Source organism: Pan troglodytes, chromosome 1 (genome assembly GCF_028858775.2).
Source record: "Pan troglodytes isolate AG18354 chromosome 1, NHGRI_mPanTro3-v2.0_pri, whole genome shotgun sequence".
NCBI classification, from domain to species: domain Eukaryota; kingdom Metazoa; phylum Chordata; class Mammalia; order Primates; family Hominidae; genus Pan; species Pan troglodytes.
In genome coordinates this window covers 38,268,309-38,288,516 of record NC_072398.2, presented here as the reverse complement: position 1 = coordinate 38,288,516, position 20,208 = coordinate 38,268,309, and the positions used below count along the sequence as shown (strand labels likewise).

The 20,208-nt window shown below is 39.9% G+C and overlaps 1 protein-coding gene and 1 pseudogene across 2 annotated transcripts in view; both read right to left on the bottom strand.

The window, feature by feature from the left end:
• Positions 1 to 20,208, bottom strand: part of KCNH1 (potassium voltage-gated channel subfamily H member 1) — a 463,623-nt gene that overhangs the window by 161,016 nt on the left and 282,399 nt on the right. The window lies entirely within an intron of this gene.
• LOC134808197 (importin-7-like) overlaps positions 15,486 to 20,208 on the bottom strand; it is a 41,696-nt pseudogene continuing 36,973 nt past the window's right edge.

Below are 20,208 nucleotides of genomic sequence, written 5' to 3'. Positions count from 1 at the left end.
AAACTACTTAAGAAATTGACATGTTTCTCTCAGCCACCCATGGTGATAACTTTACAGGACTTGGGACATGGGAAAAAGTAACAGGCCCATGCAGATCCAAAATCTTGAATCTATATGGGAATAATCACTGCTATTATTATACCCCAAGTCTTCTATAATCTCTTATTTTAACATGGGGAAAACTGTTCACTAGTAGATTTTTCCCCTGTGTATATATATAGGATCTGTCTTCTTTTCTAAGGACCAATGAACCCTAATAAAGTATGATCCTAATGAATTGTTAATACTACTGGACTAAAGCAGTAGGGGACCAGGGACAGAGACTTGGGGTTGTCTTTCAATCCCATGCACACTCTGGAGGGGATAAAGAAATATATGTGGGATGACACAGTGTGAGAGAATCCTGAAAACTTCTGACAAGCAGGTTTTTAAGTGGCTATAACATGAGCTCCTTCTTCAACAAAATTTCCCCAAATGAATACCCATTGAGTGCTCTCATTCCACTTACTGTAGGTGATAAACACTGACCCAACACGCACCTACTCAGTGAATCTGATATACTTGCAAATTTGGCTTTGTCCCCACCAGCTCTGGATTTTCCATTTGCTCTGCTAGCCAAAAATAGCACCAGGGCACAAGAACATGTTGCTTACCTCCCCTACCATGGTCGGGGAAGCTCACTGACAATCACATAAGGTCTTAGTTATTTTAATAAGACATGAAATTATTCCTTTGAAATAAGAATACTCTGCAGCATAGAGTAATAAAACCCCAAATATAACAAGTGTTATCTTAAAAAATCAAACTCTTTATTTAGAGACACGAAGAGGGTTTTTCTAGGTTGGCAGACAGACAGGGAACACAGATGGTGAGAGACTGTGCTAACAAATGGACTAGATAAAAAAATAACCATTATATGCTAGTCAAAGGTACAATGATTTAGTAAGCTGGGCATATTAGGGGAATTTAAACTCAACTGACATCTACTGACTGGTTACTAAGTGTGGGGCACAGGGTTAGATCCTTTAATCATGGCATAACATTTATTACTCATACCCCTGTGTGGTGTTACTATTTTCAGATTTCAGGTGATAAAACAGCTGAGTTTTAAGGAAAGCAGGCTGAAAATCCCCTCAGTGATGATGAGGTTGGCAACCCTAATAGACCCACATTCTAGATCATTAGTGCAAGAGTGGTCTCTAGCATCTTACCCACATGCAGTCCTTTTTACCACTGGCATTACTGGCCTTCTATAACAAACCATATAGCTAAAGTTGTTTTTTTTTTCAGTGATGGAAGTTAATTTGCACTGAGCAACCAGTACCATCTTCTCTGTCCCATCTTGTGAATAACAGCATACATCTGTGAGACAGTTTGCCACAAGAACTCTAAGGAGGCTTTGTTTCCCATCTGGGAGATGGATGCCCCAGCACCCACATTTCCTCATTCATTACATATATAACAAGCCAATAAGCCAAAGTTACAGAGAAATTAGTCTTTCCTCTAAAATGTCCTTGGTGAAAGAAATAAGGAATGTGCCTGCAAATCATTCAAAGTCATCTAATACGGATCCATTACAAGACCTGCAGAAGGTAGAGAAAGCTCTCTTAGTGGAAGTAAGAAAAAGGAATGATATTGCATTGGATCAACTAGTGCATAGCTCTGCTGCTTAGGTTGAGTTAATGTGCTTCCAAGAAATACGGGAGTGGCGCTTCTAGACCACTGGACCATTCTGATAAACCATTAATGATACTAACAGTGATTGGTGCTCTATATGCTGAGCAATCACCCAGAAAATAGCCCCCCTGGAATATCCTATTGTATAATTTATTAAGAAACTAACCACTAATATGCTTAGCTCTTCAGAAGGTGGAAGAAGCAGGCTATTTGACAAATGTTTGCACCCTCCCATTCTGGCTGAATGCTGATCTTTCTACGCTGTAACTCTACTCTGGTATCGGTTATCACTAGGGTTTTGGGTTGGAATTCTTCTCTCTTTGAAATCAAATCTCTCAACACCTGACACACTAGGACTAAACTGCCCTAAGTGGACATTGAGGCAGGGAGGTCAAGGCTAATTAAAAACAACCAAATGGCACACAGTATTTACCAGAGGTCACAGGATCATGTCCATTTAATGCATGTTTGTGTAGAAAGGAGCACAGCATTAATGTTCATTTACTGTCAGAGGTTGAGGGCAACTGTTTGTTATTTGTAATAACATTTTGTTGTAGAAACACAGCTATCAGCGTCATCTAGTTCATCTACTCTTAGAGCACAGGTAGACTAAGAAGTTGACTTGTCTTTATCTGTACCTCACATACAACTCTGCTTCAGAAACAGTCAGCTGCCTCGTCCAGGTGAATAGCAATTGGCTCTGAGTAAGAAGGGCTTAGGAGTTGGTATGGCTTACTGTCGATATATCAACTAATAATTTTTTCCCAAAGATGCTGATTTACTGATGAGACCACAAAGAAGGACTTCTGTCATGGCCCATGTTTATCAATACCCTCCAGCAGCAACTGGTGCCCTTAGGGATTTCCAGCAAGCCAAGTTACAATTCCTTTTTTGGTTTAGCTGAATTTTTGGTAAAAACAACCTGCTGGGGCAAGGGAAAAAACACCTTGGTGATAAATAAGATACTGTATATAAAAGTTCCTAACACTCCGTCTGGCATAAAACTGGCATTCAAATAGGTTTCTTCCAGCTAGGTGCAGTGGCTCATGCCTGTAATCCCAGCATTTTGGGAGACCAAGGCAGGTGGGTCACGAGGTCAAGAGATCGAGACCATCCTGGACAACATGGGGAAATGCTGTCTCTACTAAAAATACAAAAAAATGAGCTGGGCACCACAGTGCAATCAAACTAGAACTCAGGATTAAGAAACTCACTCAAAACCGCTCAACTACATGGAAACTGAACAACCTGCTCCTGAATGACTACTGGGTATATAATGAAATGAAGACAGAAATAAGGATGTTCTTTGAAACCAATGAGAACAAAGACACAACATACCAGAATCTCTGGGACACATTCAAAGCAGTGTGTAGAGGGAAATTTATAGCACTAAATGCCCACAGGAGAAAGCAGGAAAGATCTAAAATTGACACCCTAACATCACAATTAAAAGAACTAGAAAAGCAAGAGCAAACACATTCAAAAGCTAGCAGAAGCAAGAAATAACTAAGATCAGAGCAGAACTGAAGGAAATAGAGACACAAAAAACCCTTCAAAAAATCAACGAATCCAGGAGCTGGTTTTTTGAAAAGATCAACAAAATTGATAGATCGCTAGCAAGACTAATGAAGAAGAAAAGAGAGAAGAATCAAATAGACGCAATAAAAAATGATAAAGGTCCCACTGGTCCCACAGAAATACAAACTACCATCAGAGAATACTATAAACACCTCTATGCAAATAAACTAGGAAATCTAGAAGAAATGGATAAATTCCTCGACACATACATCCTCCCAAGACTAAACCAGGAAGAAGTTGAATCTTTGAATAGACCAATAACCGGCTCTGAAATTGAGGCAATAATCAATAGCTAACCAACCAAAAAAAGTGCAGGACCAGATGGATTCACAGCCGAATTCTACCTAAGGTACAAAGAGGAGCTGGTACCATTCCTTCTGAAACTATTCCAATCAATAGAAAAAGAGGGAATCCTCCCCAACTCATTTTATGAGGCCAGCATCACCCTGATACCAAAGCCTGGCAGAAACACAACCAAAAAAGAGAATTTTAGACCAATATCCTTGATGAACATCGATGCAAAAATCCTCAATAAAATACTGGCAAACCAAATCCAGCAGCACATCAAAAAGCTTATCCACCATGATCAAGTGGGCTTCATCCCTGGGATGCAAGGCTGGTTAAACATACGCAAATCAATAAATGTAATCCAGCATATAAACAGAACCAATGACAAAAACCACATGATTATCTCAATAGATGCAGAAAAGGCCTTTGACAAAATTCAACAGCACTTCATGCTAAAAACTCTCAATAAACTAGGTATTGATGGGACGTATCTCAAAATAATGAGAGCTATCTATGACAAACCCACAGCCAATATCACACTGAATGGGCAAAAACTGGAAGCATTCCCTTTCAAAACTGGCACAACACAGGGATGCCTTCTCTCACCACTCCTATTCAACATAGTGTTGGAAGTTCTGGCCAGGGCAATCAGGCAGGAGAAGGAAATAAAGGGTATTCAATTAGGAAAAGAGGAAGTCAAATTGTCCCTGTTTGCAGATGACATGATTGTATATCTAGAAAACCCCATCGTCTCAGCCCAAAATCTCCTCAAGCTGATAAGCAACTTCAGCAAAGTCTCAGGATACAAAATCAATGTGCAAAAATCACAAGCATTCTTATACGCCAATAACAGACAAACAGAGAGCCAAATCATGAGTGAACTCCCATTCACAATTGCTTCAAAGAGAATAAAATACCTGGGAATCCAACTTACAAGGGATGTGAAGGACCTCTTCAAGGAGAACTACAAACCACTGCTCAATGAAATAAAAGAGGATACAAACAAATGGAAGAACATTCCATGCTCATGGGTAGGAAGAATCAATATCGTGAAAATGGCCATACTGCCCAAGGTAATTTATAGATTCAATGCCATCGCCATCAAGCTACCAATGACTTTCTTCACAGAATTGGAAAAAACTACTTTAAAGTTGATATGGAACCAAAAAAGAGCCCGCATCACCAAGTCAATCCTAAGCCAAAAGAACAAACCTGGAGGCATCATGCTGCCTGACTTCAAACTATACTACAAGGCTACAGTAATCAAAACAGCATGGTACTGGTACCAAAACAGAGATATAGATCAATGGAACAGAACAGAGCCCTCAGAAATGATGCCACATATCTACAACCATCTGATCTTTGACAAACCTGAGAAAAACAAGCAATGGGGAAAGGATACCCCATTTAATAAATGGTGCTGGGAAAACCGGCTAGCCATATGTAGAAAGCTGAAACTGGATCCCTTCCTTACACCTTACATGAAAATTAATTCAAGATGGATTAAAGACTTGCATGTTAGACCTACAACCATAAAAACCCTAGAAGAAAACCTAGGCAATACCATTCAGGACATAGGCATGGGCAAGGACTTCATGTCTAAAACACCAAAAGCAATGGCAACAAAAGCCAAAATTGACAAATGGGATCTAATTAAACTAAAGAGCTTCTGCACAGCAAAAGAAACTACCATCAGAGTGAACAGGCAACCTACAGAATGGGAGAAAATTTTCACAACCTACTCATCTGACAAAGGGCTAATATCCAGAATCTACAATGAACTCAAACAAATTTACAAGAAAAATCAAACAACCCCATCAAAAAGTGGGCGAAGGACGTGAACAGACACTTCTCAAAAGAAGACATTTATGCAGACAAAAAACACATGAAAAAATGCTCACCATCACTGGCCATCAGAGAAATGCAAATCAAAACCACAATGAGATAGCATTTCACACCAGTTAGAATGGCAATCATTAAAAAGTCAGGAAACAACAGCTGCTGGACAGGATGTGGAGAAATAGGAACACTTTTACACTGTTGGTGGGACTGTAAACTAGTTCAACCATTGTGGAAATCAGTGTGGCGATTCCTCAGGGATCTGGAACTAGAAATACCATTTGACCCAGCCATCCCATTACTGGGTATATACCCAAAGGACTACAAATCGTGCTGCTATAAATACACATGCACACGTATGTTTATTGCGGCACTATTCACAATAGCAAAGACTTGGAACCAATCCAAATGTCCAACAACGATAGACTGGATTAAGAAAATGTGGCACATATACACAATGGAATACTATGCAGCCATAAAAAATGATGAGTTCATGTCCTTTGTAGGGACATGGATGAAACTGGAAACCATCATTCTCAGCAAACTATCACAAGGACAAAAAACCAAACACCGCATGTTCTCACTCATAGGTGGGAATTGAACAATGAGAACACATGAAGACAGGAAGGAGAACATCACACAACGGGGCCTGTTGTGGGGTGGGGGGAGGGGGGAGAGATAGCATTAGGAGATATACCTAATGCTAAATGACGAGTTAATGGGTGCAGCACACCAAGATGGCACATGTATACATATGTAACAAAGCTGCACGTTGTGCACATGTACCCTAAAACTTAAAGTATAATAATAATAAAATTTAAAAAAATAAATAAATAAAAATAAAGATATAATTGACATGTTAAATCTACAGAATAAAAAAGAATAAAATGTGGGAAAAAAAAAAGAAATTTTTTAGCATCTCCTTCGTGACCAAAATTACCATGAGCAAAACTAGATAGAATGTAACCATTCCCCTAGCTCTAAGTGTGCAGGTCAGAGATGAAGAGTGGAAGACTGAAAGGGTGGGCCAGATCCTGGAAGGCAACTGTCGTTTAAGATGAAAAACAGTGATAACTGCTGAGAAATCTCAGCCTTAAGTGTGTTGAAAGTTGATAATGTCCATCTATGTGGTGAACAATTTGTGAAACAAGACTGTCAAAGAGAGTTATAGGTTCTTGGAAGTAAGAGGCTACATCTTATGAATCTTAATACCTTCTAGATAGTTAAAGATAGTGTCTTATAGATAGTAATACCTTATAGGTAGTAGACATTCAATAAATGTTGTCTGAATTATGTTATTCAACATACCATATCTCTTTCCTGTCATTTTACAATTTAGAAAATGATTTGACACCAAGAATTGGGTACGTGAACCATTGAAATCTGCCAATGCTCACATTTCTCTTACTGACTGGTTGGTCACATGGCTACTTTCCTTGACCCTTGTCTTTATAAATTCTATTCAATTTAATTTGCATTTGAGTTGAGTTCTGTCAAGACTCAATAGTCCATGTTAACAACCTACGTTCTAGATCATTAGTGCAAGAGTGGACTCTAGCGTCTCACCCACATGCAGTCCTTTATATCACTGACATTACTGGCCTTGTATAATAAGCCCTATAACTAAAGTTGTTTTTTTCAGTGATGGAAGTTAATTTGCACTGAGCCATAAGTACTATCTTCTCTGTCCCATCTTTTGAATAACAGCATAAATCTGCGAGATAGTTGGTCAAGATAGAATCTTGGTCACGTGACATTTTTCTGTATGAAAAATAAATTAGGTTCTTATGAGGCCCAAGCATGAAATTTTGGCTTCATAATAATATACTATATATTTGACTTCATAATAACATCTTACCAACTGGGCCCCCATTTCAATTTTTTTTCTACTTTATGATTCTTCTCAAATAAACTACAGATTCCTTAATTGCATGTGTGGCAGAGCACATTATTAGGTGTTATAGAGGTTACAAAGGTAAAGGTTAAGTGTCTTAGACCTTAAAAAGCTTAGAGTATAGCAGAGAAAGAAATGTACACAACTAATTACAATTCAAGGCAAAGTAAAATAACTTTAAGAGAAAAAAAGATTAAGTAGTACACTAAAAGGCAATGCAAGATTACTTCTAGATAGAAGGATATCAACTGCTTCTTTAAAGATGTGAGCATTGGAACCTGGCCTTACACATATACATACATGTGTATGTGTATTATGTGTGCATATTAAAATATACATATACTTGTACAGAATCCTATAAACATTCTACTATATGGATACAATTCAGACAAAATTAAAAACAACAGAATTCCCTCTAAGAATTTCTGTAAGGATTCATTTGGATTACCATTGCCTCCTTGGAGGATTTGAATTAGAATAGAGTTTGTCAAACCATGGTTTTAAGCCATGAGCCTTTTTTTGCGTGTGTGTGCTTTTTTTTTTTTTTTTTTCTTTGAGACGGAGTTTTGCTCTTGTTTGCCCAGACTGGAGTTCAATGGCATGATCTCAGCTCACTGCAACCTCTGCCTCCCGGGTTCAAGCGATTCTCATGCCTCAGCCTCCTGGGTCGCTGGGATTACAAGCATGCACCACCACACCCGGCTAGTTTTGTATTTTTACCAGAGACGGGGTTTCTCCATGTTGGTTAGGCTGGTCTCGAACTCCCGACCTCAGGTGATCCGCCCACCTCAGCCTCCCAAAGTGCTGGGATTACAGGCATGAGCCACTGTGCCCAGCTGCCATGAGCCTTTTAATCAAGCAACAATTCAAATAGAAGTTCAATATGTAAAACAAAGAATAGCTACTTAGATGGGAGAAGAAGGAGCTCCATCTACCCCACCCCTTTCCCAAACTTGCCCACAGCCCAGAGTGGAAACTCCTTGAAAAGATGACCAATAAATCCCTTCCTGCTGTTACTGTCTGTGATTTAAGTATAAGTCCATGGAGCACATGGTAAACCACAGCACTGTGTGTCTTAGAAGGAACAACGTATTGTATGAGCCTTGGGATCTTCCCTGGGGAGCATTCCCTGTATTTAGGGGAGGAAGCTGAACATATATGAGAAGAAGTAAAGCAAAGCACTTGTTTAAGTGCCTGTCCTAGGAAGAAAGCTTTCAAAAAAGGAAAAAAAGTCAAGGAAGACATCACAGAAGAAGAAAAGAGAACATGAGCTGTGAAAGACACTGATTAGCAGGAAGAGATGAAGCAAATAATTAATTTTTATCTAAAAACATCTGGGGCCAGGTGCGGTGGCTCAGGCCTGTAATCCCATCCTTTTGGAAGGCTGAGGCAGGTTGATCACTTGAGGTCAGGATTTAAGACCAGCCTAGCCAACATGGTGAAACCCAGTCTCTACTGAAGAAAAAAAAATTACCAAAAAAAGTAGCTGGGCGTGGTGGCGCGCACCTGTAGGTCCAGCTACTCAGGAGGCTGAGGCATGAGAATCGCTTGAACCTGGGAGGCGGAGGTTGCAGTGAGTCGAGATCCTGTCACCGCACTCCAGCCTGGATGACAGAGTGAGACTCTGTCTCAAAAAGAAAAAATGTTTTTTAAAAAAGCATTTGGATCTGTGTTAAATGCAGAACCCAGAAATTAACTGCTGAATCCAAAGGGAGCTTTGGAGATGTGCAGGCCTATCACTCCTCCCACAGTTCTGCTAGCTTGGCCTTGGCAAAGCAAGAACTCTGGAGGGACTTTGGGGCACCAGCTCAGGCCTGACACAGCAGTCTCAACAGCAAGCCAAGAGGCAGAACAATGCCACTCTAACATCATGATTCAGAGTGAGTGAAAGCCACAATAAAGCTTTTCATCAGAGGAAAGGCAAAATAGGCTTTGTTTATCAGCATCCTGGGGGAGATCAAAAGTCTACTTTCTAGAGCTTGTTCCAGATGTCTCTTCCACCTCTTTAGAGCCTACTGGCCTCCAACAGCCATGCTCAGTATCTCTCATTTCATGAACAAAAAGGTCATTTCAGGCACAGCAAGAGAGCAGGCAGCTCTCTGCATTCTCATGCTGCCAAATCAACCTTCTCACTCACCTAAAGGGCTGTTCAATATTTGTCTTCATGGCCCACATATCCTCAGAAGACAAAGCCATGTGCTGTCTGCTCTGGGACACAGAAAAAGGAGTTAATCCAGCTTTGTCTCTGAGTTGACTAAATAATGCTAAATGATTCTCTCTGGTCACAGCACTGCCAGCCTTTGGAAAGTGATGAGTCCTGAGCCCAAGAAGCTCCCAACTAATAGAGAACATGTTGTTGTCTCCCTCAAAGTGTTCTTGGTCTAGTGTGTCTGGGTACCTTGTTCTTTCACTTTCTCATTTCTTGAGCTAAGACATAACTGTTACAGCCAAAATAACCTACTTCTATCATCCCAACAGTGTGGTAGGAAAGCTATGTTCTTAAAATAAATGTCACACGACACCGTAAAGTGAAGCAACACTGGATTTGAGAGTCAGGAACTAGATTAGTGTCATACCTCTGCCATTCACTAGGTGGGTAACTTTGAGAAGTCACATTACCTCTCTGACCTTTAGTTTCATCAATTGGAGACATACGTATTCAAAAATCAATAAATACCGTCATGTGTCACTTAACAATAAGATACAGTTTGAGAAATACATTTTTAGGTGATCCCATCCTTGTGTGAGCATCATAGAGTATACTCATATGAACCTAGATGGGATACCTACTATAATCCCAGGCTATGTGGTATAATCTGTTGCTCCTAGGCTACAAACCTGTACGCCTTGTTACTGTACTAAATGCTGTAAGCTATAATAACACGATGGTAAGTATCTGGGTATCTACAAATACCTAAACATAGAAAAGACACAGTAAAAATATGGTATTATAACGTATGGGAAACACCATCCTTTACGCGGTTTGTTGTTGAGTGAAATGTTATGTGGCACATGACTGTATTTACTGAGTCCCTGCCTACTACATGCCAGGAATCATGCTAAATGCTAAGGATATTCTGGTGAGCAAATCAGACTTGGCCTTTGCCCCCACACAGTTTAAAGACTAACAGAAGAGAAAGAGAGTAAATAAGGAAACAAATATATATTTACAAATTAGAAGTGTTTGGAAGAATAAAAAAACAATGTGCTTAGAAAGAAAGCATGGTGGAGAATGAGGCTTTTTCCCTCTGGAGGTACAGAAAACATCTCTAAGGGGAGTATGTGTGAGGGAGGAGGAAAAGCCATCAGAGAAAACAGTGGAGAAGGGGGATTCCAGGCTGAAGGAACATCATAGGTAAAGGCCCAGAGGGAAGGAGGGGCTTTGCATGTTCAAAAGCTCAAAGAAGCTCAAGTGTTTGGAGCTGGGAGCTTGGGAAGCAAGAGGAGGTGGTGCGAGAGAAGGCTGGAGAGGGAGCAGCCAAGAAAAGTAACCAAGTCCTGCAAAGCTGCAGTGCTGTGCCTAGCACATAGTAGGCCCTCAGTCAACATGGGCTGCATGCAAAGGTTTTCTTTGACCAGGAGAGTAAATTTTAAATTTTAATTAACCTAAGTGACTTCTAGGAAGCCTTCTATTTTAATGATTCTAGTCCCCAGATTGCTGAGGAAAAAATTTTTAAAGAGCCCCTTGTCCTTTGTGAACCATAAAATAAACAAAACGCCTGTGGAATGAGAATTTCACCCTTAGAGCCCCTACCTCAACCACCAAAGACAAGGATGCACTATTTAAATAATATTTAGGCAAACGCGCTTGGCCCAAGGGAAACAATATGTGCTTCTAAAGCCACAAACATTATGTAGGTTACAGGTTAAAATCATTCCATGGTTCCCTTACTTTCATGAACAAACACTAGCTTTACTAATCAAGAAAAGATGTTAGAATTTCTTAGATATCCCATTAAGAAGACCCATACAGCCAAAGGCAACGTGGAAATTCTAGGCACAACTGTGCCATCTGTTCATGCTCAAAAGATGAGTTTCACATCACATCTTATCTGAGTGGTATGTCCTCTTTTGGGGCCCCTGTCTTCTATTCTTTCCCTAGTTCCAACATTTCCATCATGTGCTAGCTTTTCCAGTGGAAATCAAGCATGAATATAAGGCCACTCAAAAGCTCTACAGAAAAACCACTAAAATGTTCATTTTTCCAAGATAATGTTTGGTGGCTATGGTAAAAAAGTGCAAGAGATCTGGAGTGAGACAGAGCTGGATTCAACCCCTAGCTCTGCCACTTACTGGCCATGTAAACTTTTGTTCCTTTTTGAGTCTCAGTTTCTTTTTCTTTTTATTTTATTTTATTTTATTTTATTTTTTTATTATACTTTAAGTTTTAGGGTACATGTGCACATTGTGCAGGTTAGTTACATATGTATACATGTGCCATGCTGGTGCGCTGCACCCACTAACTCGTCATCTAGCATTAGGTATATCTCCCAATGCTATCCCTCCCCACTCCCCCCTCCCCACCTCAGTTTCTTTTTCTGTCAAGCAGAGATAACACCTACCTGGTAGGGCCTCTGTGGCTTAAAAGAGATCACATCTAAAGCCCCTTGCCCATGGTATAGAGCATAGTAGGCACAAAATAACAGAAAGCCAGGTTTGGAAGGTGGCCCAAGTTTGAGATGCAGCAAAGTCCTTGTAGCCAGGACTGCTCCCCAGAGGCTTGGCCACTGAGGCAGATGATAAACAGAGAGAGCTGGAGCTTTTCATGAGAGGCCAACCCTGCTGACTCAACAGTGCCAGGAACTTTCCAATGGATCTCAAATCCCCCCAGAGAACTCTGTCCTACAGGAGGACCCAGGGCTCCTGGTGGGCAAGTGCATTCCTCAAGGGCACTCTACAGAGCCCAGGCCCAGCCTGATCGGGTGCAACTAACCAGAGAAGCATTTACCTTTAAGAGCTTCAAAAGCCACAGTTGGACCTAGCCCAGGGTCAGAGAAACACAATCCTTGGAAGATTTATCAGGTCTTGCCAGGACCCTGGTTTGCATCTTTCTTGCCAAATGGATCCATTGTTAGTCCTGTCTTTCTGATCAATACCTTTGTCTAAATTCTGCCGACAGACCCAAACCGTCCGGTTCAAGTCAGCCCACTTCTCTTCTGCCTCTTGTGAATTGTTTGTTGAGCATTTTCAATTCTTCTTCTAGGAGACTGATGACTCCCAATCAGGTGACATTTTAATACGCCTAGCAGTAAAAGCATTTATCTAAGCCAAAAAAAAAAAAAAGAAACCAAAGTCTTATCTACTGGCATAATGTGTTTATCTCGATGAGTTTTGTCACACAAATGAAATAAAAGAGGGCCAAAAATCATGTTATTCCAGAAACATTCTTCCCCTAATATTTATAATGCTATGTTAAATAGGAAAAATTCAGCAAATGATCAATTTAGAGAAAAGGAGCCTTTATATTTGGAATCTACCCATTAACTTAAAAACCACAAATCTTGTTTTATACAATAATGTATTCCTCCTCCCAATCTCAATATATTATCAAGTCATAATGAATAAGTTTATATCTCATTTCACAGAATAACAAAAATAGAAGGGGTATCCCCTCAATGTATAAATGAGGAAACTGGGACTCAGAGAACAAATTGCTTCAGATTAATTCAGCCAGTCCAAGAAAAGGGATGAATAATCAAAGCCTAATTCCAATGTGGTCAAAAATAAGAAAATAGAGAAAGGTACCTGGAAAACCTAAAACCAAAGGCACGGCCTCCCAAAACCTGGATCTACAGAGCCAACTTTTACCCATGGCAGCTTTGGGAGCATCTCTGAAGAGCAGATTAAGAAATGTGGCAGAGCTTATGTCTGAAAGGTCTGGAGACCAGGATGGCAAGTGGTAGCTGTCCACAAGTTACAACCAGTAATAAGCAGGGGCATCATCCACCTAGGGCTGGCCCATCAAAGGTGTGGGCATTGTGGCCATGGTTACAGGGACCACCTGAGGAGAAGGGAGAAGTCCAGACTCCAGGTGTCTGTCGATTTTTAGGATATGGTCTTGACCATATTCTCCTCCTATAGGCTGAGAACTAAACATAAAAGAGAGCAGGTAAGTGTATCAAGAACACAGATTTAGCCAGAGAACACAAATGTTCTGCTAGCACCATGGAGATCTCATATATGTATAGATACTGAAAACCAGACAATTGACCTTAGCCCTGGTTTGAGCATCATGACAGCCCCTGGACTGGGAAGTAATAATTCAGACAATAGAGGTTTAGCTGGTGAAAAGTGTCTGGGGCTCACTTCTTAGCCTACCCTTTGCAATTTCTTTTTATTAATTTTAACCTAATATCACCTGCATACAAATGTTTAGTGATGAAGGAGGGTAATGGTATGAGTGTGAGAAAGTTCTGGAAGTCTCCTCCCAAGAGCATCAGCTAAAGTTTTATCCACTTCAGAACAAGTCCATACCCAGGCCCGAGACATCACCAGTTACAGGCAAAAACACTCATTGACAGCCAGAAGAAGAAACCACAATCAGAGAGAGGGATACTGCAGAAGGGGGATTAAGACACTCACTCTCTCACACAATTTTCTAAGCAAAGAATTTAAAAGACAAGAGACATGAACCCAGCCTTTCTTAAATCCCTTGTTATTGACTGTAAGCTTCTAAGCAAAATTGATTCCCCCTGTTCCCAAATAATACTCCACCCACTCCAGTGGCCAATAGCTCCATCAAAGGTGTAGGCATTGTGGCCATGGCTACAGGGACCACCTGAGGAGAAGAGAGAAGTCCAGGCTGCAGATGTCTGTTGATTTTTAGGATGTGGCCTTGACCATATTCTCCTTCTTTAGGCTGGCAACTAAACATAAAACACAGAACAGCTAAGTGTATTGAGAATATAGACTGAGCCAGAGAGCGTAAAGCTGCTCTGCTAGCACCGTGGACAGCGAAGCCCAGTCTCAGTAGGCTCATGTGCTATTTGGGGTCACCTGCCCTCCCCACTCACCTGCTGCCTTTCTATAGCAGAGTGTCACGACTCAGCTGGGAGTGCTGGTGATGGCTTCACACATAGTCAAGGGGGCTGGACACTGCTATTAATATAGCCCACTTTTCCCCTTAGTACTTTCTCCCTGCAGTGATTCATTCCACCTGCAAGTACTTGAGCTGTACCTGGGTGGCTCATTCATTTGCAAAAAATAATTTCACAGCATTTAAAAAAAGTAGGCAATTAGCTTACTCTTAATCTTAATATGCCACCTGGCTAGCAGGTGGTCTCCTGCCCCAAGCAATGATGCAGGCATTCTGGAGTCATCTCTGCCTCTTGCTGTATATGTTACTTTGTCTCTATCACCAAGACGCTTTCAAATGTTCCTCCTTAGAAAATCTCAAGTTCTCAACTGAGCTTGTTATAGAAAAAGAGTTCCAAACCCTTTTGGCAGCTGCCATCTAAAAACTCTGTTTTCCATATTTAGCTAGAGTCCACAGTTTTCACTGAACTCATTCGTAACGTAAGTATCAACCACTCTTCAGAGAAATTTGCTGGGAGGGATGTTTCATGTAGCACTCCCAAACCAGAGCCTGCCTGGAATAATCCCACTCACATGATGCCAAAAGAACCAGAAACAGCCCCTGGAAAAAACTTAAACATCAGTTGCTCCTTGCTCTTCAAATGAGCATTAAGTGTAGATTTCTGCTGCTCCTCCCTAACCCCCACCCCAAAACTGTTTCTCCCACTGACTTCTAGGACAGCTTACCTGAAGGGTGAGGTGATGAGAAAGTTGAGCAAGGTGAAACATTAAAGCTAAAGAACACAAATGAAGGCAAGGACATTTGTCCAGCCTCTTCTTCCTCATTCTCCAGCTCTGTCTCTGCCATGTGCACAAAATTACCCATTTGGGCACATTTTTACCCCAGAATTCTAACTCCTCTCTGTTCAAGCCTTTACAATGACCACCAGAGAGTACCCCCTCATCCCTACCCTCATGCTAGAACTTCCCATCAAGATAAACTAATCTTGGTAATGGTTCTTACCCAGAGGAGCACATTGGAATCACCGGTAGAGGAGGTGTTTGTTATATATATTATATATATTTATATATATAAAATATATATAAATAAAAATATATATATATAACCCACTATATATATATATATATATATATATATATATATATATATATATACATAAAATACTCATGCCTGGTGTTTACTCTGGAGGTGCTCATTTAGTAGCCTATAATGGAGGTCTTGAATCTAAACTTTTTAATAACATCATGGATAAGTTGGATGCACTCTCAGTTGAGACGCTCTAGCTTAGAGCCTTTCTGGGGGCTTGTAAGAAATACAAAGCCATGAGCCTACCCTATGCCTACTGTGTTAGAATCTGCATGTTAACAAGACCCTCAGGTGATCTGTATGCACATTAAAATCTGAGAAGCACTGGCTTAGAGCACATACAGGTCAACAGGTTACTGTTCACACCAGCAACTACACGTTTAGTGCTTTATATAATGAAGACTTTACCCTTGTTAAGGGAATTTCACATATCTGGGAGCTTGATCCTATAGAAGCAGAGAATAAATATGGGAGCCTGAGGCCTTACAGGCACTTTAAAAATCACATCATGAGTCATGGGGACAGATTCCTATTTTGTTTATGCGTAAGGCCGGACCTTTGAATTTTCTTTTCTTTTTGAGACAGGTCTTATTCTGTTTCCCAGGCAACAACAGAAGTTTTCGCATAGGGGTGGGGGTGAGGGGGAACTGTCTGGTGGTCACTGTAAAGGCTTGAACAGAAAGAAGTCAGGGTGAAAAATATGCCCAAATGGGTGATTTGTCCACATGGCTGAGACAAAGTACAGTGTTGCAATCTTTTTTTTTCTTAATTATGCATTTTAAATATCAATATGTGCATTTGTTTTTATAGTTATAGATTTTCTCATCTGTTTTAGACAACAGCTTGTAATAGTTTTGAATCCATTAAGATGTTGCTTTCAATTTGAAATATTTTGTGTACACATGTATATAAAAAATAACCCAATGATGACTCATCTGACAGATGTTTAAGATCAATAAAGGCTTATTTTTCAACTTGCAGTTAGGAAGAAAGGGAAGCAAGCCAATCTCTCTACGCTGTCTTTTTGCTGGCTTGTTTTTGCAGTGGTATCAATAGTGGTTTCTGGAGGGAACCACATGCCTTTAGCCCATCTAGTTAAGATCAGATACCACAATCAACAAGAGGGGTAGAAGAGATGAGGAAGGGGGAGTGGGTAAGTGTTAAATTTCAATTTTTTAAGTGTGCATTTTGTACTCTTTCTAGGTATAGGATTAAAAACAGGCCAATGAGGAAAAATTGTTACAATTGTTATAAATTGTTTATATTGTTACAAAACTGAAATCAAATCAAGACATAATAGCTGAATTAAGTTCTTTTAATAGATTGCATATATGGGTGTTTAGCCATACTTAGATCAACTCTTTCACAGTAGAACTTCATATCCAATTAACATGCTCTAGATACCACCTTTCTTATTTTTTATAGTAAGGTCTGGTATTTAAATACTCACTTCTACACTGGCAGCTTTAAGAAAAACAGGACACAGAGGCAGTTGTCATTTTTAGCAGCAATGAAATACCACTAACCCATTTTTACATACTGAATTCAAGTCCCTGTCAGAAGTGAGTGGACCACGAAGTCACCAGGTACAAAATTGCTAGTTCATTTTTAAATTAATAACTTGAAATTATCCTTGCCCCCCACTCCATTACATCTTTTTATAAACAGCAAACATTTTGCTATTTTATGCATAGGCTAGCAGGCTTGTTTCACTATGAAAGTGCTAACTCATTTACAGAGTTTTATAATCAGTTATGTAGTGCTACAATAAATGTCCAATAATCTACATAGGAACAATGAAGAATAAAAATGATGAAGATTGAATAAGGCTATCAGATTACCTTATCTTATTCACATATAAAGAATAGATACCCAATGGTGAGGAAGAGACAGAAATTGGACAAATTCTCACAGGTTTAAAAATTACATCTACCTTTGAGCTTTATACTGTAAATGAGACATTTTAAATAGTCCTGTAGCCCATGCCTATTTTTTCCTCAGAAAAAGAAAAGCTGCCTTCATGACATCCCCTTTTGTTTTCAGATTTCCACAGTGTCACTTTGAAGCTTCAGAGTCAGGATCTTACTTTCTTCAAAAAATAAAGAAAATACACCCCCTAAGGTACCTCCAATCCCCCCACCCCCAAAATCCCACTGGTTTCTTTTCCAGTGCCAGGTTGCATGATCAGGTCCCATCTCCTGGGGTTGTTGTTGTTGTGATTTTTTTTCTGTCCATCTACTGATCATTAGTTTAGAATAGATAACATGAACCAGTTCTAGAACCACTACTAGGAGGAACACAAGCTCTTCACTACAATCACACAGTAGGAAAGAAAGAGATAACTCAATTCATCCCTGGTACTGGGCCTCCAAAATTGAAAGAACTTGGCACAGCTGGATCACTGAATTTGTATCCTCCATGCTTCTCAATCATTTTGGATTCATGAGCTGCTCTTCTTTGATTGGCCAGAGTTACTGTGTCTGTAACTGTTTTCTTTGTTCTTCATTAAGACCATGAGTCAGAGCCTGATCCCACACAGGATTATGATTTCAAATGGTTTGAAAGATAGCTTTAAATACCTGATACTCATCAACAGGGTTATCTTCATCATCAATGATTGTGGAATAGCCTTCCAGAGCAGTCTCTTCAGCATCACCTTCTTCCCAATCTTCATCATCTCCATCTTCACCTGCCTGCTTAGCCAGAATCTCCAAATATTCTTTCTCATCTTCATCAATATCATCTTCATCACTCCCCAGTTCCTCGGTTTCATCATCATATTCAGCTTCATCATCATCACTGTCATTCCTGTGTTCTGCATGGCAGGCATATGCTCTTTTTAATCCATTAAATAAAAGGATAAAAGCTGGCAAAATCTGTCCAGAAACCTGATTTAAACCTTGAGGTATCTGTTCCATATCAATAAGAGCACAGAGACTGAGAACACACATCTTTCTGTCATGAAGCCCCAAGAAACAGTCAACATCATTAAGCCACTAATAAAATGATTTGTAACTGGTTCAACATTATTAGGGAAGTGAAGATTTTCTAAGGTATTTAGTAATAGGTATGCATTATAATGTAAAGCTGCAATTGCAACTTGCAGACCCATAGTTCAAAGTTCACTTGTCTTAACCTCTCTTGTCAGTCTTTCTAAGGCTGCTTCCATGAATAAGGGAATGCACTGGTCAACGTCACGCCCTTTGCACTGCAGAACGATGACCTCTAACAATTTTGCCGCATGACACTCTGCATCTTCTCCTGCAACTCCTGTAAGAATCTTTTTGCACATACTGTATATCATTTCAAGATACTTGGTATCAGACAGAAGTGTCTTGGTATCAACTGTTACATAATTATAAAGGAGGGGCATCATATCTGTAAAGTAATCAAAGCCATCTTGCTGAAAGACTTCAAATACAAGGGGTAGTAGCTGCCACATCTGTGGAGACACTTGTTGACATGTCAGGCTATGCGCTAAAGAGATGTCCTCATAGAATTCTGAGACATGCTGTTGTAAAACAGTACCAATGACCTGTAAGCAGATTCCCTCAAGCTGTTGGGTTATCTCTTTATGATCTTCAACTACACTAAGAAGTGTGTCAATTGTATTCAGAATTCCCATGGCAGTAACTGCTTTGTCATCACTACCTTCTTCATCTGGCCCTGTCTGGATTACTTGGCTAAATGTCATTGCCAACTGTTGTGTCATTTCTACTGCAATAGGAGTAACTTCTTCACTATTTTCACAGATCATTTTCTGAATTACATTGGTAAGGTCATCATTTACTGTTTCTGTTATACTATGAAGAAGAGCCTGCATTACAGGTCTGATGAATGCTGTGATACATTCTTTAGATTTTTCTTGATTGCTGATAAATACTTGAAGGACAATGGCAGCTTCCACTTTCACAGGCATGTCTCTATCATCAATCAGACATCTTCTTGTTAGCTCTAAAGCTGTTTGAAGGTTCTGATCACTTTTGAACTTTACTTCACAAAAATAGTGAAGTACCCAGCAAGTCCTTGCTCTCATGTAGCCTAGTTCACTGCTGAAGACAGAGAACACATGATTCTGCAACATGTATTCCATCTGATCATTACAGATCTTTTTCTTCAGAAGTGTTTCAGCTAAGGAGCCAATCATGCAGGGCTCCATCTTTTTTTCAAAGGTCAGCATTTGGTTCTGTAAGAATCTGGTAACAAAATCCCATAGTCTTTTGAAGTACCTCCTTCCTCTTACTATGGGCTGTAAACAAAAGCTTCTGGGCAGCAGTGGCAAAGGAAATGAAATCTTCAGACACATCAAACTTCATGCGTATATATTCGTAAGGGTCTTCTTCCCAAAGTTCCTCATCAGCATCTGTATAACACATCAATGGAAAAATAACATCTTGGATAATGCCTTGTATATGGGGCTTCAGATACTTCCAGGTGAGAGCATGAGAAACTCCTTGATTAATAGAATTTAATGTCTGTTGTAAAACTTGAGGAGCCATATATTGCTTCTCCTTATACTGTTATAACACTTTCAATAAAACTTGCTGGACACCAACAATAAATTCCTTCAGAAATACTTCAGCAAATTCATTACACTCCTAGGAAACATTGCCAGAGCTTCCATATCTTTCAAAAAGTCTTGCTAAAATATGTAAGGCCCACTTCTTGCATTTCCATTATGATAACTCAGGTCGGTCATCTTCTTCAATTCGAAGTGTTTCAGTCTTTAAAATTTCTACCCATTCTGTCAGGTTCTTTTGGTTTATCAGTTCCAGTGGTATAGAGTATAGAGTATATACTGAACAAGAGC